The sequence below is a fragment of the Salmo trutta genome, chromosome 29 (genome assembly GCF_901001165.1).
Source record: "Salmo trutta chromosome 29, fSalTru1.1, whole genome shotgun sequence".
Taxonomy (NCBI): Eukaryota; Metazoa; Chordata; class Actinopteri; order Salmoniformes; family Salmonidae; genus Salmo; species Salmo trutta.
This window is the reverse complement of record NC_042985.1, coordinates 6,541,256-6,557,600: the sequence shown is the minus strand read 5'-3', so window position 1 is coordinate 6,557,600 and position 16,345 is coordinate 6,541,256. Positions and strand designations below refer to the sequence as shown.

Sequence of the window (16,345 nt, the reverse complement as noted above, 5' to 3'; positions counted from 1 at the left end):
GTGGGGGGGTGTCTGTGTGTGGGGGGGTGTCTGTGTGTTGGGGGGTGTGTCTGTGTGTGTGTGTGTGTTGGGGGGTGTGTCTGTGTGTGTGTGTGTGTGTGTTGGGGGGTGTGTCTGTGTGTGTGTGTGTGTGTGTTGGGGGGTGTGTCTGTGTGTGTGTGTGTTGGGGGGGTGTCTGTGTGTGTGTGTGGGGGGGGTGTCTGTGTGGGGGGGTGTATGTGTCTGTGTGTGTGTGTGGGGGGGTGTATGTGTCTGTGTGTGTGTGTGGGGGGGTGTCAAGAGTGTCTGTGTGTGTGGGGGGGTGTCTGTGTGTGTGGGGGGGTGTCTATGTGTGTGTGGGGGGTGTCTGTGTGTGGGGGGGTGTCTGTGTGTGGGGGGGTGTCTGTGTGTGGGGGGGTGTCTGTGTGTGTGTGTGTGTGTGTGGGGGGGGGGGGGTGTCTGTGTGTGTGTGTGTGTGTGTGTGTGTGTGTGTGTGTGTGTGTGTGTGTGTGTGTGTGGGGGGGGGTGTCAGAATGTCTGTGTGTGTCTGTGTGTGTGGGGGTGTATGTGTCTGTGTGTGTGTGTGGGGGGGTGCCTGTGTGTGTGTGTGTGGGGGGGTGCCTGTAGGTGTGTGTGTGTGGGGGGGTGCCTGTAGGTGTGTGTGTGTGGGGGGTGCCTGTAGGTGTGTGTGTGTGTGTGGGGGGGGGTGCCTGTGTGTGTGTGTGTGTGTGTGGGGGTGCCTGTGTGTGTGTGTGTGGGGGTGCCTGTGTGTGTGTGTGTGGGGGTGCCTGTGTGTGTGTGTGGGGGGGGGTGCCTGTGTGTGTGTGTGAGTGTGTATGTGGGGGGGGGGGGGGGGGGGGGTGCCTGTGTGTGTGTGTGGGGGGGGTGCCTGTGTGTGTGCGGGGGGGGGGGGGGGGGGGGGGGGTGCCTGTGTGTGTGAGGGGGGGGTGCATGTGTGTGCGCGGGGGGGTGCCTGTGTGTGTGCGGGGGGGGGGGGTGCCTGCGTGTGTGTGTGTGTGGGGGGGTGCCTGTGTGGGGGGGGTCTGTGTGTGGGGGGGGGGTCTGTGTCTGTGTGTGTGGGGGGGTGTCGGAGTGTCTGTGTGTGTGTGGGGGGGTGCCTGTAGGTGTGTGTGTGTGGGGGGGTGCCTGTAGGTGTGTGTGTGTGGGGGGGGGGTGCCTGTAGGTGTGTGTGTGTGGGGGGGGTGCCTGTAGGTGTGTGTGTGTGGGGGGGGTGCCTGTAGGTGTGTGTGTGTGTGTGGTGCCTGTAGGTGTGTGTGTGTGTGGGGGGTGTCTGTGTGTGTGGGGGGGGGTGTCTGTGTGTGTGGGGGGTGGGGGTGCCTGTGTGTGTGTGTGGGGGGGGTGCCTGTGTGTGTGGGGGGGGTGCCTGTGTGTGTGGGGGGGGTGCCTGTGGGTGTGTGTGTGTGTGTGGTGGTGTGTGTGTGTGTGTGTGGGGGGTGCCTGTGTGTGTGTGGGGGGTTGCCTGTGTGTGTGTGGGGGGTTGCCTGTGTGTGTGTGGGGGGTTGCCTGTGTGAGTGTGGGGGGGGTGCCTGTGTGTGTGTGGGGGGGGGGGGGGGTGCCTGTGTGTGTGTGGGGGGGTGCCTGTGTGTGTGTGGGGGGGTGCCTGTGTGTGTGGGGGGGGTGCCTGTGTGTGGGGGGAGGGTGCCTGTTTGTGAGGGGGCTGCCTGTGTGTGTGTGTGCGGGGGGGTGCCTGTGTGTGTGTGTGCGGGGGTATGCCTGTGTGTGTGTGTGCGGGGGGGTGCCTGTGTGTGTGTGTGTGCGGGGGGGTGCCTGTGTGTGTGTGTGTGTGTGCGGGGGGGTGCCTGTGTGTGTGTGTGCGGGGGGGTGCCTGTGTGTGTGTGTGTGGGGGGGGGGTGCCTGTGTGTGTGTGTGTGTGTGTGTAGAGGGGTGCCTGTGTGTGTGTTTGTGTGTGTGCGGGGGGGGTTGCCTGTGTGTGTGTGGGGGGGTTGCCTGTGTGTGTGTGGGGGGGTTGCCTGTGTGTGTGTGGGGGGTTGCCTGTGTGTGTGGGGGGGGGGTGCCTGTGTGTGTGGGGGGGGGGGGGGTGCCTGTGTGTGTGTGGGGGGGGTGCCTGTGTGTGTGTGGGGGGGTTCCTGTGTGTGTGGGGGGGTGCCTGTGTGTGGGGGGAGGGTGCCTGTTTGTGAGGGGCTGCCTGTGTGTGTGTGTGCGGGGGGGGTGCCTGTGTGTGTGTGTGCGGGGGGTTTGTGTGTGTGCGGGGGGGTTGCCTGTGTGTGTGTGTGTGTGTGTGGGGGGGTGCCTGTGTGTGTGTGTGTGTGTGTGGGGGGGTGCCTGTGTGTGTGTGTGTGTGTGTGTGTGTGTGTGTGTGTGTGTGTGTGGGGGGGGGTTGCCTGTGTGTGTGTGTGGGGGGTTGCCTGTGTGTGTGTGGGGGGGGTGCCTGTGTGTGTGTGGGGGGGTACATGTGTGTGTGTGGGGGGGGTGCATGTGTGTGTGGGGGGGGTGCCTGTGTGTGTGGGGGGGAGGGTGCCTGTGTGTGTGGGGGGGAGGGTGCCTGTGTGTGTGCGGGGGGGGTGCCTGTGTGTGTGTGTGCGGGGGGGGTGCCTGTGTGTGTGCGGGGGGGGTGCCTGTGTGTGTGTGTGTGCGGGGGGGTGCCTGTGTGTGTGTGTGTGCGGGGGGGTGCCTGTGTGTGTGGGGGGTGCCTGTGTGTGTGGGGGGTGCCTGTGTGTGTGTGTGTGGGGGTGCCTGTGTGGGGGGGGTTGCCTGTGTGTGTGTGTGGGGGGTTGCCTGTGTGTGTGTGGGGGGGTGCATGTGTGTGTGTGGGGGGGGGTGCATGTGTGTGTGGGGGGGGGTGCCTGTGTGTGTGGGGGGGGAGGGTGCCTGTGTGTGTGGGGGGGAGGGTGCCTGTGTGTGTGCGGGGGGGGTGCCTGTGTGTGTGTGTGCGGGGGGGTGCCTGTGTGTGTGTGTGCGGGGGGGTGCCTGTGTGTGTGCGGGGGGGGGGTGCCTGTGTGTGCGGGGGGGGGGGGGGGCCTGTGTGTGTGTGTGCGGGGGGGTGCCTGTGTGTGTGTGCGGGGGGGTGCCTGTGTGTGTGTGTGTGTGCGGGGGGTGCCTGTGTGTGTGCGGGGGGGTGCCTGTGTGTGTGTGCGGGAGGGTGCCTGTGTGTGTGTGCGGGAGGGTGCCTGTGTGTGTGTGTGTGCGGGGGGGTGCCTGAGTGTGTGTGCGGGGGGGTGCCTGTGTGTGTGTGTGTGTAGAGGGGTGCCTGTGTGTGTGTGTGTGTGCGGGGGGGGTGGCTGTGTGTGTGTGTGCGGGGGGGTGCCTGTGTGTGTGTGTGCGGGGGGGTGCCTGTGTGTGTGTGTGCGGGGGGGTGCCTGTGTGTGTTCGGGGGGGTGCCTGTGTGTGTGTGTGCGGGGGGGTGCCTGTGTGTGTGTGTGTAGAGGGGTGCCTGTGTGTGTGTGTGTGCGGGGGTGCCTGTGTGTGTGCGGGGGGGTGCCTGTGTGTGTGTGTGTGTGTGCGGGGGGGTGCCTGTGTGTGTGTGCGGGGGTGCCTGTGTGTGTGTGTGTAGAGGGGTGCCTGTGTGTGTGTGTGTGTGCGGGGGTGCCTGTGTGTGTGCGGGGGGGTGCCTGTGTGTGTGTGCGGGGGGGTGCCTATGTGTGTGTGTGTGTGTGTGTGTAGAGGGGTGCCTGTGTGTGTGTGTGTGTGGGTAGAGGGGTGCCTGTGTGTGTGCGGGGGTGCCTGTGTGTGCGCGGGGGTGCCTGTGTGTGTGTGTGTGTGGGGGGGTGCCTGTGTGGGGGTGGGTGCCTGTGTGTGTGTGTGGGGGGGGGGGGGGGGGTGCCTGTGTGTGTGTGTGTGGGAGGGGGTGCCTGTGTGTGTGTGGGGGGGTGCCTGTTTGTGTGTGTGGGGGGGTGCCTGTGTGTGTGGGGGGAGGGTGCCTGTTTGTGAGGGGGGAGGGTGCCTGTTTGTGAGGGGGGTGCCTGTGTGTGTGCGGGGGGGGTGCCTGTGTGTGTGCGGGGGGGGTGCCTGTATGTGTGCGGGGGGGGGTGCCTGTGTGTGTGCGGGGGGGGGGGGGTGCCTGTGTGTGTGTGTGTGTGGGGGTGCCTGTGTGTGTGTGTGTGGGGGTGCCTGTGTGTGTGTGTGTGGGGGGTGCCTGTGTGTGCGTGTGTGTGGGGGTGCCTGTGTGTGTGTGTGTGTGTGTGTGTGTGTGTGTGGTGTGGGGGGGGGGTGCCTGTGTGTGGGGGGTGTCTGTGTGTGTGGGGGGGGTGTCTGTGTGTGGGGGGGTGTCTGTGTGTGGGGGGGGTGTCTGTGTGTGGGGGGGTGTCTGTGTGTGGGGGGGTGTCTGTGTGTGTGATGGGTGTCTGTGTGTGTGGGGGGGTGTCTGTGTGTGTGTGTGTGTGTGTGGGGGGGGGGTGTCTGTGTGTGTGTGTGGGGGGGGTGCCAGTAGGTGTGTGTGTGTGGGGGGGTGCCTGTAGGTGTGGTGTGTGGGGGGGTGCCTGTAGGTGTGTGTGTGGGGGGGGTGCCTGTAGGTGTGTGTGTGTGGGGGGGTGCCTGTAGGTGTGTGTGTGTGTGTGTGGGGGGGTGCCTGTAGGTGTGTGTGTGTGGGGGGTGCCTGTGTGTGTGTGGGGGGGTGCCTGTGTGTGTGTGTGTGTGGGGGGGGTGCCTGTGTGTGTGGGGGGGTTGCCTGTGTGTGTGGGGGGGTGCCTGTGTGTGTGTGTGTGTGTGTGTGTGTGTGTGTGTGTGTGTGTGTGGGGGGGTGCCTGTGTGGGGGGGTTGCCTGTGTGTGTGTGGGGGGTTGCCTGTGTGTGTGTGGGGGGTGCCTGTGTGTGTGTGGGGGGGTGACTGTGTGTGTGGGGGGGAGGGTGCCTGTTTGTGAGGGGGGTGCCTGTGTGTGTGTGTGCGGGGGGTGCCTGTGTGTGTGTGTGCGGGGGGGGTGCCTGTGTGTGTGTGTGCGGGGGGGGTGCCTGTGTGTGTGTGTGCGGGGGGGTGCCTGTGTGTGTGTGTGTGTGCGGGGGGGTGCCTGTGTGTGTGTGTGTGTGCGGGGGGGGTGCCTGTGTGTGTGTGTGTGTGCGGGGGGTGGCCTGTGTGTGTGTGTGTGTGCGGGGGGGTGCCTGTGTGTGTGTGTGCGGGGGGGGTGCCTGTGTGTGTGCGGGGGGGTGCCTGTGTGTGTGTGTGTGCGGGGGGGGTTGCCTGTGTGTGTGTGTGTGCGGGGGGGTGCCTGTGTGTGTGTGTGTGCGGGGGGTGCCTGCCTGTGTGTGTGTGTGTGCGGGGGGGTGCCTGTGTGTGTGGGGGGGGGTGCCTGTGTGTGTGTGTGTGTGTGTGTGTGTGTGTGTGTGTGTGTGTGTGTGGGGGGTGTGGGGGGTTGCCTGTGTGTGTGTGGGGGGTTGCCTGTGTGTGTGTGGGGGGTTGCCTGTGTGTGTGTGGGGGGGTGCATGTGTGTGTGGGGGGGGGTGCCTGTGTGTGCGGGGGGGAGGGTGCCTGTGTGTGTGTGTGCGGGGGGGTGCCTGTGTGTGTGTGTGCGGGGGGGTGCCTGTGTGTGTGTGTGCGGGGGGGGGTGCCTGTGTGTGTGTGTGCGGGGGGGGGGTGCCTGTGTGTGTGTGTGCGGGGGGGTGTCTGTGTGTGTGCGGGGGGGTGCCTGTGTGTGTGTGTGTGCGGGGGTGCCTGTGTGTGTGTGTGTGTGGGGGGGTGCCTGTGTGTGTGTGTGCGGGGGGGGTGCCTGTGTGTGTGTGCGGGGGGGGTGCCTGTGGTGGTGTGTGCGGGGGGGTGCCTGTGTGTGTGTGTGCGGGGGGGTGCCTGTGTGTGTGTGTGTAGAGGGGTGCCTGTGTATGTGTGTGTGCGGGGGTGCCTGTGTGTGCGTGGGGGTGCCTGTGTGTGTGCGGGTGGGTGCCTATGTGTGTGTGTGTGTAGAGGGGTGCCTGTGTGTGTGTGTGTGTAGAGGGGTGCCTGTGTGTGTGTGTGTGTGTGTGTGTGTAGAGGGGTGACTGTGTGTGTGTAGAGGGGTGCCTGTGTGTGCGCGGGGGTGCCTGTGTGTGTGCGGGGGTGCCTGTGTGTGTGCGGGGGTGCCTGTGTGTGTGCGGGGGTGCCTGTGTGTGTGTGTGTGTGTGTGTGTGCCTGTGTGTGTGTGTGTGGGGGGGGTGTGTGTGTGTGTGGGGGGGGGGGGGGGGGGGGGTATCCCCGGGTCTCTCCTCTTTTCAATTCACTGCAACTGGAACGAGCTGCAACAAACACTCAAACTGGACAGTTTCATCTCAGTCTCTTCATTCAAAGACTCAGTCATGGACACTTACTGACAGGCTGCTTTGCGTGATGTATTGTTGTCTCTACCTTCTAGCCCGTTGTGCTGTTGTCTGTGCCCAATGTTTGTACCATGTTTTGTGTTGCTGCCATGCTGTGTTGTCTCTTGTACAATTTTATTTTTATTTTTAATCCCAGTCCCCAAAGGCCCTCATTGTAAATATGAATTTGTTCTTAACCAACTTGCCCAGTTAAATAAAGGTTAAATTAAATGAATAAATAAAATAGTGTGTGTGGGTGTGTATAATTGTCTACTGAGAAATGATTTAATGTGAGATTGCCCATCATGTTCTCCTCTTGTAATGTGAAGGGTAACGCTCCACAACAGGCTGTTAAACAACACTACAGTGTGTTCCCAGCTGCAGGCTACGTGATAGAACAGTTAGTGAGAACTGGAAAATCAAATGGAATCAGATAACATCACGCTTCACTGAAAACTTGGACGGTAGAGACGGAGGAAGAGACAACGCAGGGACTCATAGCTAAATCCAATCGTCTATAGTCAAAACCAAGCAAGTCAAATGTATCCAAATGAAAACTCATCTCAGCTCCACCCAGTCTCTTTCCATCTCAGCTCCACCCAGTCTCTATCCATCTCAGCTCCACCCAGTCTCTTTCCATCTCAGCTCCACCCAGTCTCTATCCATCTCAGCTCCACCCAGTCTCTTTCCATCTCAGCTCCACCCAGTCTCTATCCATCTCAGCTCCACCCAGTCTCTTTCCATCTCAGCTCCACCCAGTCTCTTGCCATCTCAGCTCCACCCAGTCTCTATCCATCTCAGCTCCACCCAGTCTCTATCCATCTCAGCTCCACCCAGTCTCTTTCCATCTCAGCTCCACCCAGTCTCTATCCATCTCAGCTCCACCCAGTCTCTATCCATCTCAGCTCCACCCAGTCTCTTTCCATCTCAGCTCCACCCAGTCTCTTTCCATCTCAGCTCCACCCAGTCTCTTTCCATCTCAGCTCCACCCAGTCTCTTTCCATCTCAGCTCCACCCAGTCTCTTTCCATCTCAGCTCCACCCAGTCTCTATCCATCTCAGCTCCACCCAGTCTCTTTCCATCTCAGCTCCACCCAGTCTCTTTCCATCTCAGCTCCACCCAGTCTCTTTCCATCTCAGCTCCACCCGGTCTCTTGCCATCTCAGCTCCACCCAGTCTCTTGCCATCTCAGCTCCACCCGGTCTCTATCCATCTCAGCTCCACCCGGTCTCTATCCATCTCAGCTCCACCCAGTCTCTATCCATCTCAGCTCCACCCAGTCTCTTTCCATCTCAGCTCCACCCAGTCTCTTTCCATCTCAGCTCCACCCAGTCTCTTGCCATCTCAGCTCCACCCCAGTCTCTTTCCATCTCAGCTCCACCCAGTCTCTTTCCATCTCAGCTCCACCCAGTCTCTTGCCATCTCAGCTCCATCAACCCAGTCTCTATCCATCTCAGCTCCACCCAGTCTCTATCCATCCTCAGCTCCACCCAGTCTCTTTCCATCTCAGCTCCACCCAGTCTCTTTCCATCTCAGCTCCACCCAGTCTCTTTCCATCTCAGCTCCACCCGGTCTCTTGCCATCTCAGCTCCACCCAGTCTCTTGCCATCTCAGCTCCACCCGGTCTCTATCCATCTCAGCTCCACCCGGTCTCTATCCATCTCAGCTCCACCCAGTCTCTATCCATCTCAGCTCCACCCGGTCTCTATCCATCTCAGCTCCACCCGGTCTCTTTCCATCTCAGCTCCACCCAGTCTCTTTCCATCTCAGCTCCACCCAGTCTCTTTCCATCTCAGCTCCACCCGGTCTCTTTCCATCTCAGCTCCACCCGGTCTCTATCCATCTCAGCTCCACCCAGTCTCTATCCATCTCAGCTCCACCCAGTCTCTATCCATCTCAGCTCCACCCGGTCTCTTGCCATCTCAGCTCCACCCGGTCTCTATCCATCTCAGCTCCACCCAGTCTCTTTCCATCTCAGCTCCACCCAGTCTCTTGCCATCTCAGCTCCACCCAGTCTCTTTCCATCTCAGCTCCACCCGGTCTCTATCCATCTCAGCTCCACCCAGTCTCTTTCCATCCTTACTTGCCAGTGAAGTGAGAACAAACAATGTGAAAACGGAACAACTTTGGCGTCAACTTCCCCTGAGCCTTTAACTAAATGGCGATCCTTAAGACATGTTATCCAACCAGAAAAACACAAAGCAAAGTCCTCATCTCTACCTCCATCTTCCCTGTAGTCTTTAGTAACAAAGCATCTCAAAGTAGTTAAAAACTGCCTATAATTACATTGTCCCTGTCTCATCCTATGGGGAGTTGTGTACAGATGGAGTTCTACCCCAGACCAGGGTAATGAGGGCAGGGTCAAGTTATTTGATCGTCTGTGGAGATAAATGGCCTCATCCATCTCTCCTGTAACAAGGTCATGCAGAGCGCTGTGTCTCAGCCTTGTCCTTTACAGTGTAATTGGAGTGTGGCTCTGAGGAGGGTGACTGTGTGTGTATGTGTGTAGGAATGTGTGTGCCCGAGTGTGTGTAAGTAGGATTGTGGGGGAGGCTGCCTGAGTGTGTGTGTAAATCGGATTGTGTGTGGGGGGGCTCAGTGCTCTGATAAGACGTGACCTCTGTAACCAAGGTATAATAGCTGTGTTGTTGGTCAGTAGGACTGTGTGTGTGTGTGTGGGGGGGGGGGGGGGGGGGGGGGGAGGCAGCTCAGTGCTCTGATAAGACGTGACCTCTGTAACCAAGGTATAATAGCTGTGTTGTTGGTGAGTAGCGTCGAGTCAAGCCTCTGTATCAGCTCTCCAATAGCATACCATTCACACCCCATTCACATGTGGACCACAGACTGATTGTGGTTAACAGTTCCTTTCTACTCTGGAAGAACAGAGGGTGGGTTCAACAGCCTAATCAGCAAGGATAACTGTTCTATAATATAATGACATGATCATTTAGCAGGCGCTCCTATCCAGAGCAACTTACAGTTAATAGCCTACAGGTAATTCAGTCGTGGTTTAAATAAGTCTTACCCACTACTCTAATTAAACTCCATCCATCTGAGCCAATGTTCTGAGTGGCACCCCGTAGTCTAACTGGAATATATATTGTTCTGAGTGGCACCCCGTAGTCTAACTGGAATATATATTGTTCTGAGTGGCACCCCGTAGTCTAACTGGAATATATATTGTTCTGAGTGGCACCCCGTAGTCTAACTGGAATATATATTGTTCTGAGTGGCACCCCGTAGTCTAACTGGAATATATATTGTTCTGAGTGGCACCCCGTAGTCTAACTGGAATATGTATTGTTCTGAGTGGCACCCCGTAGTCTAACTGGAATATATATTGTTCTGAGTGGCACCCCGTAGTCTAACTGGAATATATATTGTTCTGAGTGGCACCCCGTAGTCTAACTGGAATATGTATTGTTCTGAGTGGCACCCCGTAGTCTAACTGGAATATATATTGTTCTGAGTGGCACCCCATAGTCTAACTGGAATATATATTGTTCTGAGTGGCACCCCATAGTCTAACTGGAATATATATTGTTCTGAGTGGCACCAAGTAGTCTAACTGGAATATGTGTTGTTCTGAGTGGCACCCCGTAGTCTAACTGGAATATATATTGTTCTGAGTGGCAGCACGTTGTCTAACTGGAATATGTATTGTTCTGAGTAGCAGCACGTTGTCTAAATGGAATATGTATTGTTCTGAGTGGCACCCCGTAGTCTAACTGGAATATGTATTGTTCTGAGTGGCACCCCGTTGTCTAACTGGAATATATCTTGTTCTGAGTGGCAGCACATTGTCTAACTGGACTATATCTTGTTCTGAGTGGCAGCACGTTGTCTAACTGGAATATATCTTGTTCTGAGTGGCAGCACGTTGTCTAACTGGAATATATCCTGTTCTGACTGGCAGCACATTGTCTAACTGGAATATGTATTGTTCTGACTAGTAGCACATTGTTTTGGCGGATGCCAGGAGAACGCTACCTGCCCAAATGCATAGTGCCAACTAAAGTTGGTGGAGGAGGAATAATGGTCTGGAGCTTTTTCCATGGTTCGGGCTAAGGCCCTTAATTTCAGTTAAGGGAAATCTTAACGCTACAGCATACAATGACATTCTAGACAATTCTGTGCTTCCAACTTTGTTGCAACAGTTTGGGGAAGGGCCTTCCCTGTCTCAGCATGACAATGCCCCCATACACAAAGCGAGGTCCATACAGAAATGGTTTGTTGATCAGTGTGGATTCCAGTTAGACAACGTGCTGCCACTCAGAACAAGTTGAGGTGGGACTACTGCTAACGCAGTGTGGCGGTGTGGAGACGGGACTACGGCGAGAGAAAGAGTATTTATTGCTGTGTGATGAAGAGGGGGAAGAGAGTACTCATTGCTGTGTGATGAAATGAAGAGGGGGAAGAGAGTATTCATTGCTGTGTGATGAAATGAAGAGGGGGAAGAGAGTACTCATTGCTGTGTGATGAAATGAAGAGGGGGAAGAGAGTACTCATTGCTGTGTGATGAAATGAAGAGGGGGAAGAGAGTATTCATTGCTGTGTGATGAAATGAAGAGGGGGAAGAGAGTACTCATTGCTGTGTGATGAAGAGGGGGAAGAGAGTATTCATTGCTGTGTGATGAAGAGGGGGAAGAGAGTACTCATTGCTGTGTGATGAAATGAAGAGGGGGAAGAGAGTACTCATTGCTGTGTGATGAAGAGGGGGAAGAGAGTACTCATTGCTGTGTGATGAAATGAAGAGGGGGAAGAGAGTACTCATTGCTGTGTGATGGAGGGGGAAGAGAGTATTCATTGCTGTGTGATGAAGAGGGGGAAGAGAGTATTCATTGCTGTGTGATGAAGAGGGGGAAGAGAGTACTCATTGCTGTGATGAAATGAAGAGGGGGAAGAGAGTATTCATTGCTGTGTGATGAAATGAAGAGGGGGAAGAGAGTATTTATTGCTGTGTGATGAAGAGGGGGAAGAGAGTATTCATTGCTGTGTGATGAAGAGGGGGAAGAGAGTACTCATTGCTGTGTGATGAAGAGGGGGAAGAGAGTATTCATTGCTGTGTGATGAAGAGGGGGAAGAGAGTATTCATTGCTGTGTGATGAAGAGGGGGAAGAGAGTATTCATTGCTGTGTGATGAAGAGGGGGAAGAGAGTACTCATTGCTGTGTGATGAAGAGGGGGAAGAGAGTATTCATTGCTGTGTGATGAAGAGGGGGAAGAGAGTACTCATTGCTGTGTGATGAAGAGGGGGAAGAGAGTACTCATTGCTGTGTGATGAAGAGGGGGAAGAGAGTATTCATTGCTGTGTGATGAAGAGGGGGAAGAGAGAATTCATTTCTGTGTGATGAAATGAAGAGGGGGAAGAGAGTATTCATTGCTGTGTGATGAAGAGGGGGAAGAGAGTATTCATTGCTGTGTGATGAAATGAAGAGGGGGAAGAGAGTATTCATTGCTGTGTGATGAAGAGGGGGAAGAGAGTACTCATTGCTGTGTGATGAAGAGGGGGAAGAGTACTCATTGCTGTGTGATGAAGAGGGGGAAGAGAGAATTCATTGCTGTGTGATGAAGAGGGGGAAGAGAGTATTCATTGCTGTGTGATGAAGAGGGGGAAGAGAGTATTCATTGCTGTGTGATGAAGAGGGGGAAGAGAGTACTCATTGCTGTGTGATGAAGAGGGGGAAGAGAGAATTCATTGCTGTGTGATGAAGAGGGGGAAGAGAGTATTCATTGCTGTGTGATGAAGAGGGGGAAGAGAGTACTCATTGCTGTGTGATGAAGAGGGGGAAGAGAGTACTCATTGCTGTGTGATGAAGAGGGGGAAGAGAGTATTCATTGCTGTGTGATGAAGAGGGGGAAGAGAGTACTCATTGCTGTGTGATGAAGAGGGGGAAGAGAGTACTCATTGCTGTGTGATGAAGAGGGGGAAGAGAGTACTCATTGCTGTGTGATGAAGAGGGGGAAGAGAGTATTCATTGCTGTGTGATGAAGAGGGGGAAGAGAGTATTCATTGCTGTGTGATGAAGAGGGGGAAGAGAGTACTCATTGCTGTGTGATGAAGAGGGGGAAGAGAGTACTCATTGCTGTGTGATGAAGAGGGGGAAGAGAGTATTTATTGCTGTGTGATGAAGAGGGGGAAGAGAGTATTCATTGCTGTGATGAAATGAAGAGGGGGAAGAGAGTATTCATTGCTGTGTGATGAAGAGGGGGAAGAGAGTATTCATTGCTGTGTGATGAAGAGGGGGAAGAGAGTATTCATTGCTGTGATGAAATGAAGAGGAGGAAGAGAGTATTCATTGATGTGTGATGAAATGAAGAGGGGGAAGAGAGTACTCATTGCTGTGTGATGAAATGAAGAGGGGGAAGAGAGTACTCATTGCTGTGTGATGAAGAGGGGGAAGAGAGTACTCATTGCTGTGTGATGAAGAGGGGGAAGAGAGTACTCATTGCTGTGTGATGAAGAGGGGGAAGAGAGTACTCATTGCTGTGTGATGAAGAGGGGGAAGAGAGTATTTATTGCTGTGTGATGAAGAGGGGGAAGAGAGTACTCATTGCTGTGTGATGAAGAGGGGGAAGAGAGTACTCATTGCTGTGTGATGAAGAGGGGGAAGAGAGTACTCATTGCTGTGTGATGAAGAGGGGGAAGAGAGTATTCATTGCTGTGTGATGAAGAGGGGGAAGAGAGTATTCATTGCTGTGTGATGAAGAGGGGGAAGAGAGTACTCATTGCTGTGTGATGAAGAGGGGGAAGAGAGTACTCATTGCTGTGTGATGAAGAGGGGGAAGAGAGTATTTATTGCTGTGTGATGAAGAGGGGGAAGAGAGTACTCATTGCTGTGTGATGAAGAGGGGGAAGAGAGTACTCATTGCTGTGTGATGAAGAGGGGGAAGAGAGTACTCATTGCTGTGTGATGAAGAGGGGGAAGAGAGTACTCATTGCTGTGTGATGAAGAGGGGGAAGAGAGTACTCATTGCTGTGTGATGAAGAGGGGGAAGAGAGTATTTATTGCTGTGTGATGAAGAGGGGGAAGAGAGTATTTATTGCTGTGTGATGAAGAGGGGGAAGAGAGTATTTATTGCTGTGTGATGAAATGAAGAGGGGGAAGAGAGTATTCATTGCTGTGTGATGAAGAGGGGGAAGAGAGTACTCATTGCTGTGTGATGAAGAGGGGGAAGAGAGTACTCATTGCTGTGTGATGAAGAGGGGGAAGAGAGTACTCATTGCTGTGTGATGAAGAGGGGGAAGAGAGTACTCATTGCTGTGTGATGAAGAGGGGGAATAGAGTACTCATTGCTGTGTGATGAAGAGGGGGAAGAGAGTATTCATTGCTGTGTGATGAAGAGGGGGAAGAGAGTACTCATTGCTGTGTGATGAAGAGGGGGAAGAGAGTACTCATTGCTGTGTGATGAAGAGGGGGAAGAGAGTATTCATTGCTGTGTGATGAAGAGGGGGAAGAGAGTACTCATTGCTGTGTGATGAAGAGGGGGAAGAGAGTACTCATTGCTGTGTGATGAAGAGGGGGAAGAGAGTATTTATTGCTGTGTGATGAAATGAAGAGGGGGAAGAGAGTACTCATTGCTGTGTGATGAAGAGGGGGAAGAGAGTACTCATTGCTGTGTGATGAAGAGGGGGAAGAGAGTACTCATTGCTGTGTGATGAAGAGGGGGAAGAGAGTACTCATTGCTGTGTGATGAAGAGGGGGAAGAGAGTACTCATTGCTGTGATGAAATGAGGGGGAAGAGAGTATTCATTGCTGTGATGAAATGAGGGGGAAGAGAGTATTCATTGCTGTGTGATAAAGTCAAAATGTTTTCTGTGTGTCTGAGTTATTGTTGGTTTGCCTGTCTGTAGGTCTTAATGTGTGTGTGTCAGTGTGCTGCAGTGTGTGTGTTATGCCGCAATGTGCGTCTGTTGCAGTATCTGTGTGTGTGTGCGCGTCTCACAGTGTGTGTCTGCGTGTGCTGCAGTGTCTAAATCTGTGTGTGTCCCTGAGCAGTGTGGGGGCCCCCTGCTGAGGTGTTCTGGTGGCAGGCCCTGGTGGAGGCTGGGACCCTGTGGTGCTCATTATCTCTGGCAGAGAGAGACATCTCCCCTCTCCCTCCTTCTCCTCCCTTCCTGAGCTGACCTACACCATTTCCTCTAACTGGAGTTCAGACAAATGGAACCTATTGGACTGAGCAATGAGCACAAGTTGACTAAATATACCAATAAAGCTTATGGGGACTGGGAGCTGTGTGTGTGTGTGTGTGTGTGTGTGTGTGTGTGTGTGTGTGTGTGTGTGTGTGCGGAGGACAAGGGAGGTGTGTATTACATGGGCATTTGGGTGTGCAGGCCGGGGGCATTTGCTCGAGGGGATGCGTTTGTTCGTGTGTGTGTGTGTATGTGTGTGTGTGTGAGAGCTGAGGTTAGCGGAGGAGGAATGGTATTCACACCTAAGAACACCATCCTGGTTTACAATAGAGACCAGATTGCACAGAGCACTGCAATTACAGCACTATAAGACTACATGATGACTGATTACATCCACCTTCTCCCTGCCTGCTACCTGTTTAGCTTGAGGACTAAAATACACAAACAGCTATTTCTGACATTTACAACTGATCTATGATGTTCATGCTTTAATGTTCTGTACATCAATCTCATTGTGCGAAGCCTTTTTGCAACGTCTCTGCATTGTATTGTAATAATAGATTGTCTAAACCCATCATGTTCTATTTGATTCTATTCCCTTCTAGAATTCTCTCTCCCAATATCCCTGTCCAGACCTAGAATGTGACAAGGACACTTCTAACACACCAATCCCACTGAAAGTCAGTAAGTCACACACCCTCTCGTATAGAAACAGGCTCGCCAGAGAGAAAACCCAGTGCTCTCCAGACCCCACAGTAAATGGATGTAGCATCAAAGTGAACCAAGAGCCTCTCTCTCCCCCCATCCATTCTGCCAGGCAGTCAGAGAAACTGCAGGGCCAATTCTCACAGGGAGCTCAAATTATTTTCTTCAGCAGCTAGATTAGTAATAGTAGTAGAAGCTTTATTGCTTTCTCTTCCCGGGTCGGACTGCAGTTTAGTTATTTAGGAGGACAGTGGAAGGTCATACATCTTTACTGTCAGTTTGTAACACAAAGCCCTCTATGGCTTCCCAATAGGCTTTTTGGAGGAGTATGTGAAGGAGAGAGTTTAGAAACATACTGTGCTTTGAACAGAGCTGCGTTCAGGATGATGATAGTTTTGTGAACCTGTGTTAACCTGAACCAGTGGTGGTGTATTGGGGTCCTACAACAGCCTCAAATCTAGACATGGAGGTCTACAGGTGGAATACAATGTTTTAAACTGTTAAAGCTAGAATCATTCAATGAAACAATAAAGCGTAACCACTCTGAAATAACAAATGTAACCACTCAAATTCATAGAGCTATGGATGAAATGATAGTTTTAACCAAGTTGAGGCTACAGTGTTTGTTTACAAACATAAGAGTAAAAAACAAGCTTCTATGTCGGGTTTGATGGGGTACGACTGTTGAACTAAGCTAATAAGTCATTCATAAAAGTTATATTCTTCATTCATTTAAAAGGTAAAAAAATTTCTATAGAAAATAAGGATTCTAGCTTTAAAGGATTTGGCCTTGTATGCTGGTCAACACCAAAGCATTTAGGTCGACGCTCAAAACATTGCAATCCTGAACGCACCCGCAGTACAAGGGCATCTACAGTAAGCATAGTTAGTGCTCAAGCCATTATAATTCTGACTATGATACAAGGCAGGCACAAAGACAAAAGACCGTTAACTTGGATTGCATAGCTACATTACACAACATATTTGAGTGAGGACCCATAGTTCTTCTTTACTTATATGGATTAGAGGAGTTAACACAACAACAAAAATGTTCTGGGAGAGTCCGATGGTCCTCTTTTGATTAGCTTAGCCCCTAGCCATATTTAGCTTTATGACAACAACAAAAAACCTCCAGCCTGGCCAGTGAGGTTTGTACTGTACCCGGAGGGGGGAACGGAGCATGGGTTGAGCTAATTAGCTCTCCTGTTCTTTTCACGATAACGGCTTTAGTCTAAATCCCGACCAAAACAAACAGTGAGGGAAGAATAAGGCGGCGGTGGTCAGAAGCTTGAT

General features: G+C 53.8%; 1 protein-coding gene across 11 annotated transcripts in view; it reads right to left on the bottom strand.

Moving 5' to 3' along the window:
* LOC115166817 (neogenin) overlaps positions 1–16,345 on the bottom strand; it is a 246,523-nt gene that overhangs the window by 71,421 nt on the left and 158,757 nt on the right. The gene's annotated exons all lie outside the window — the stretch shown is intronic.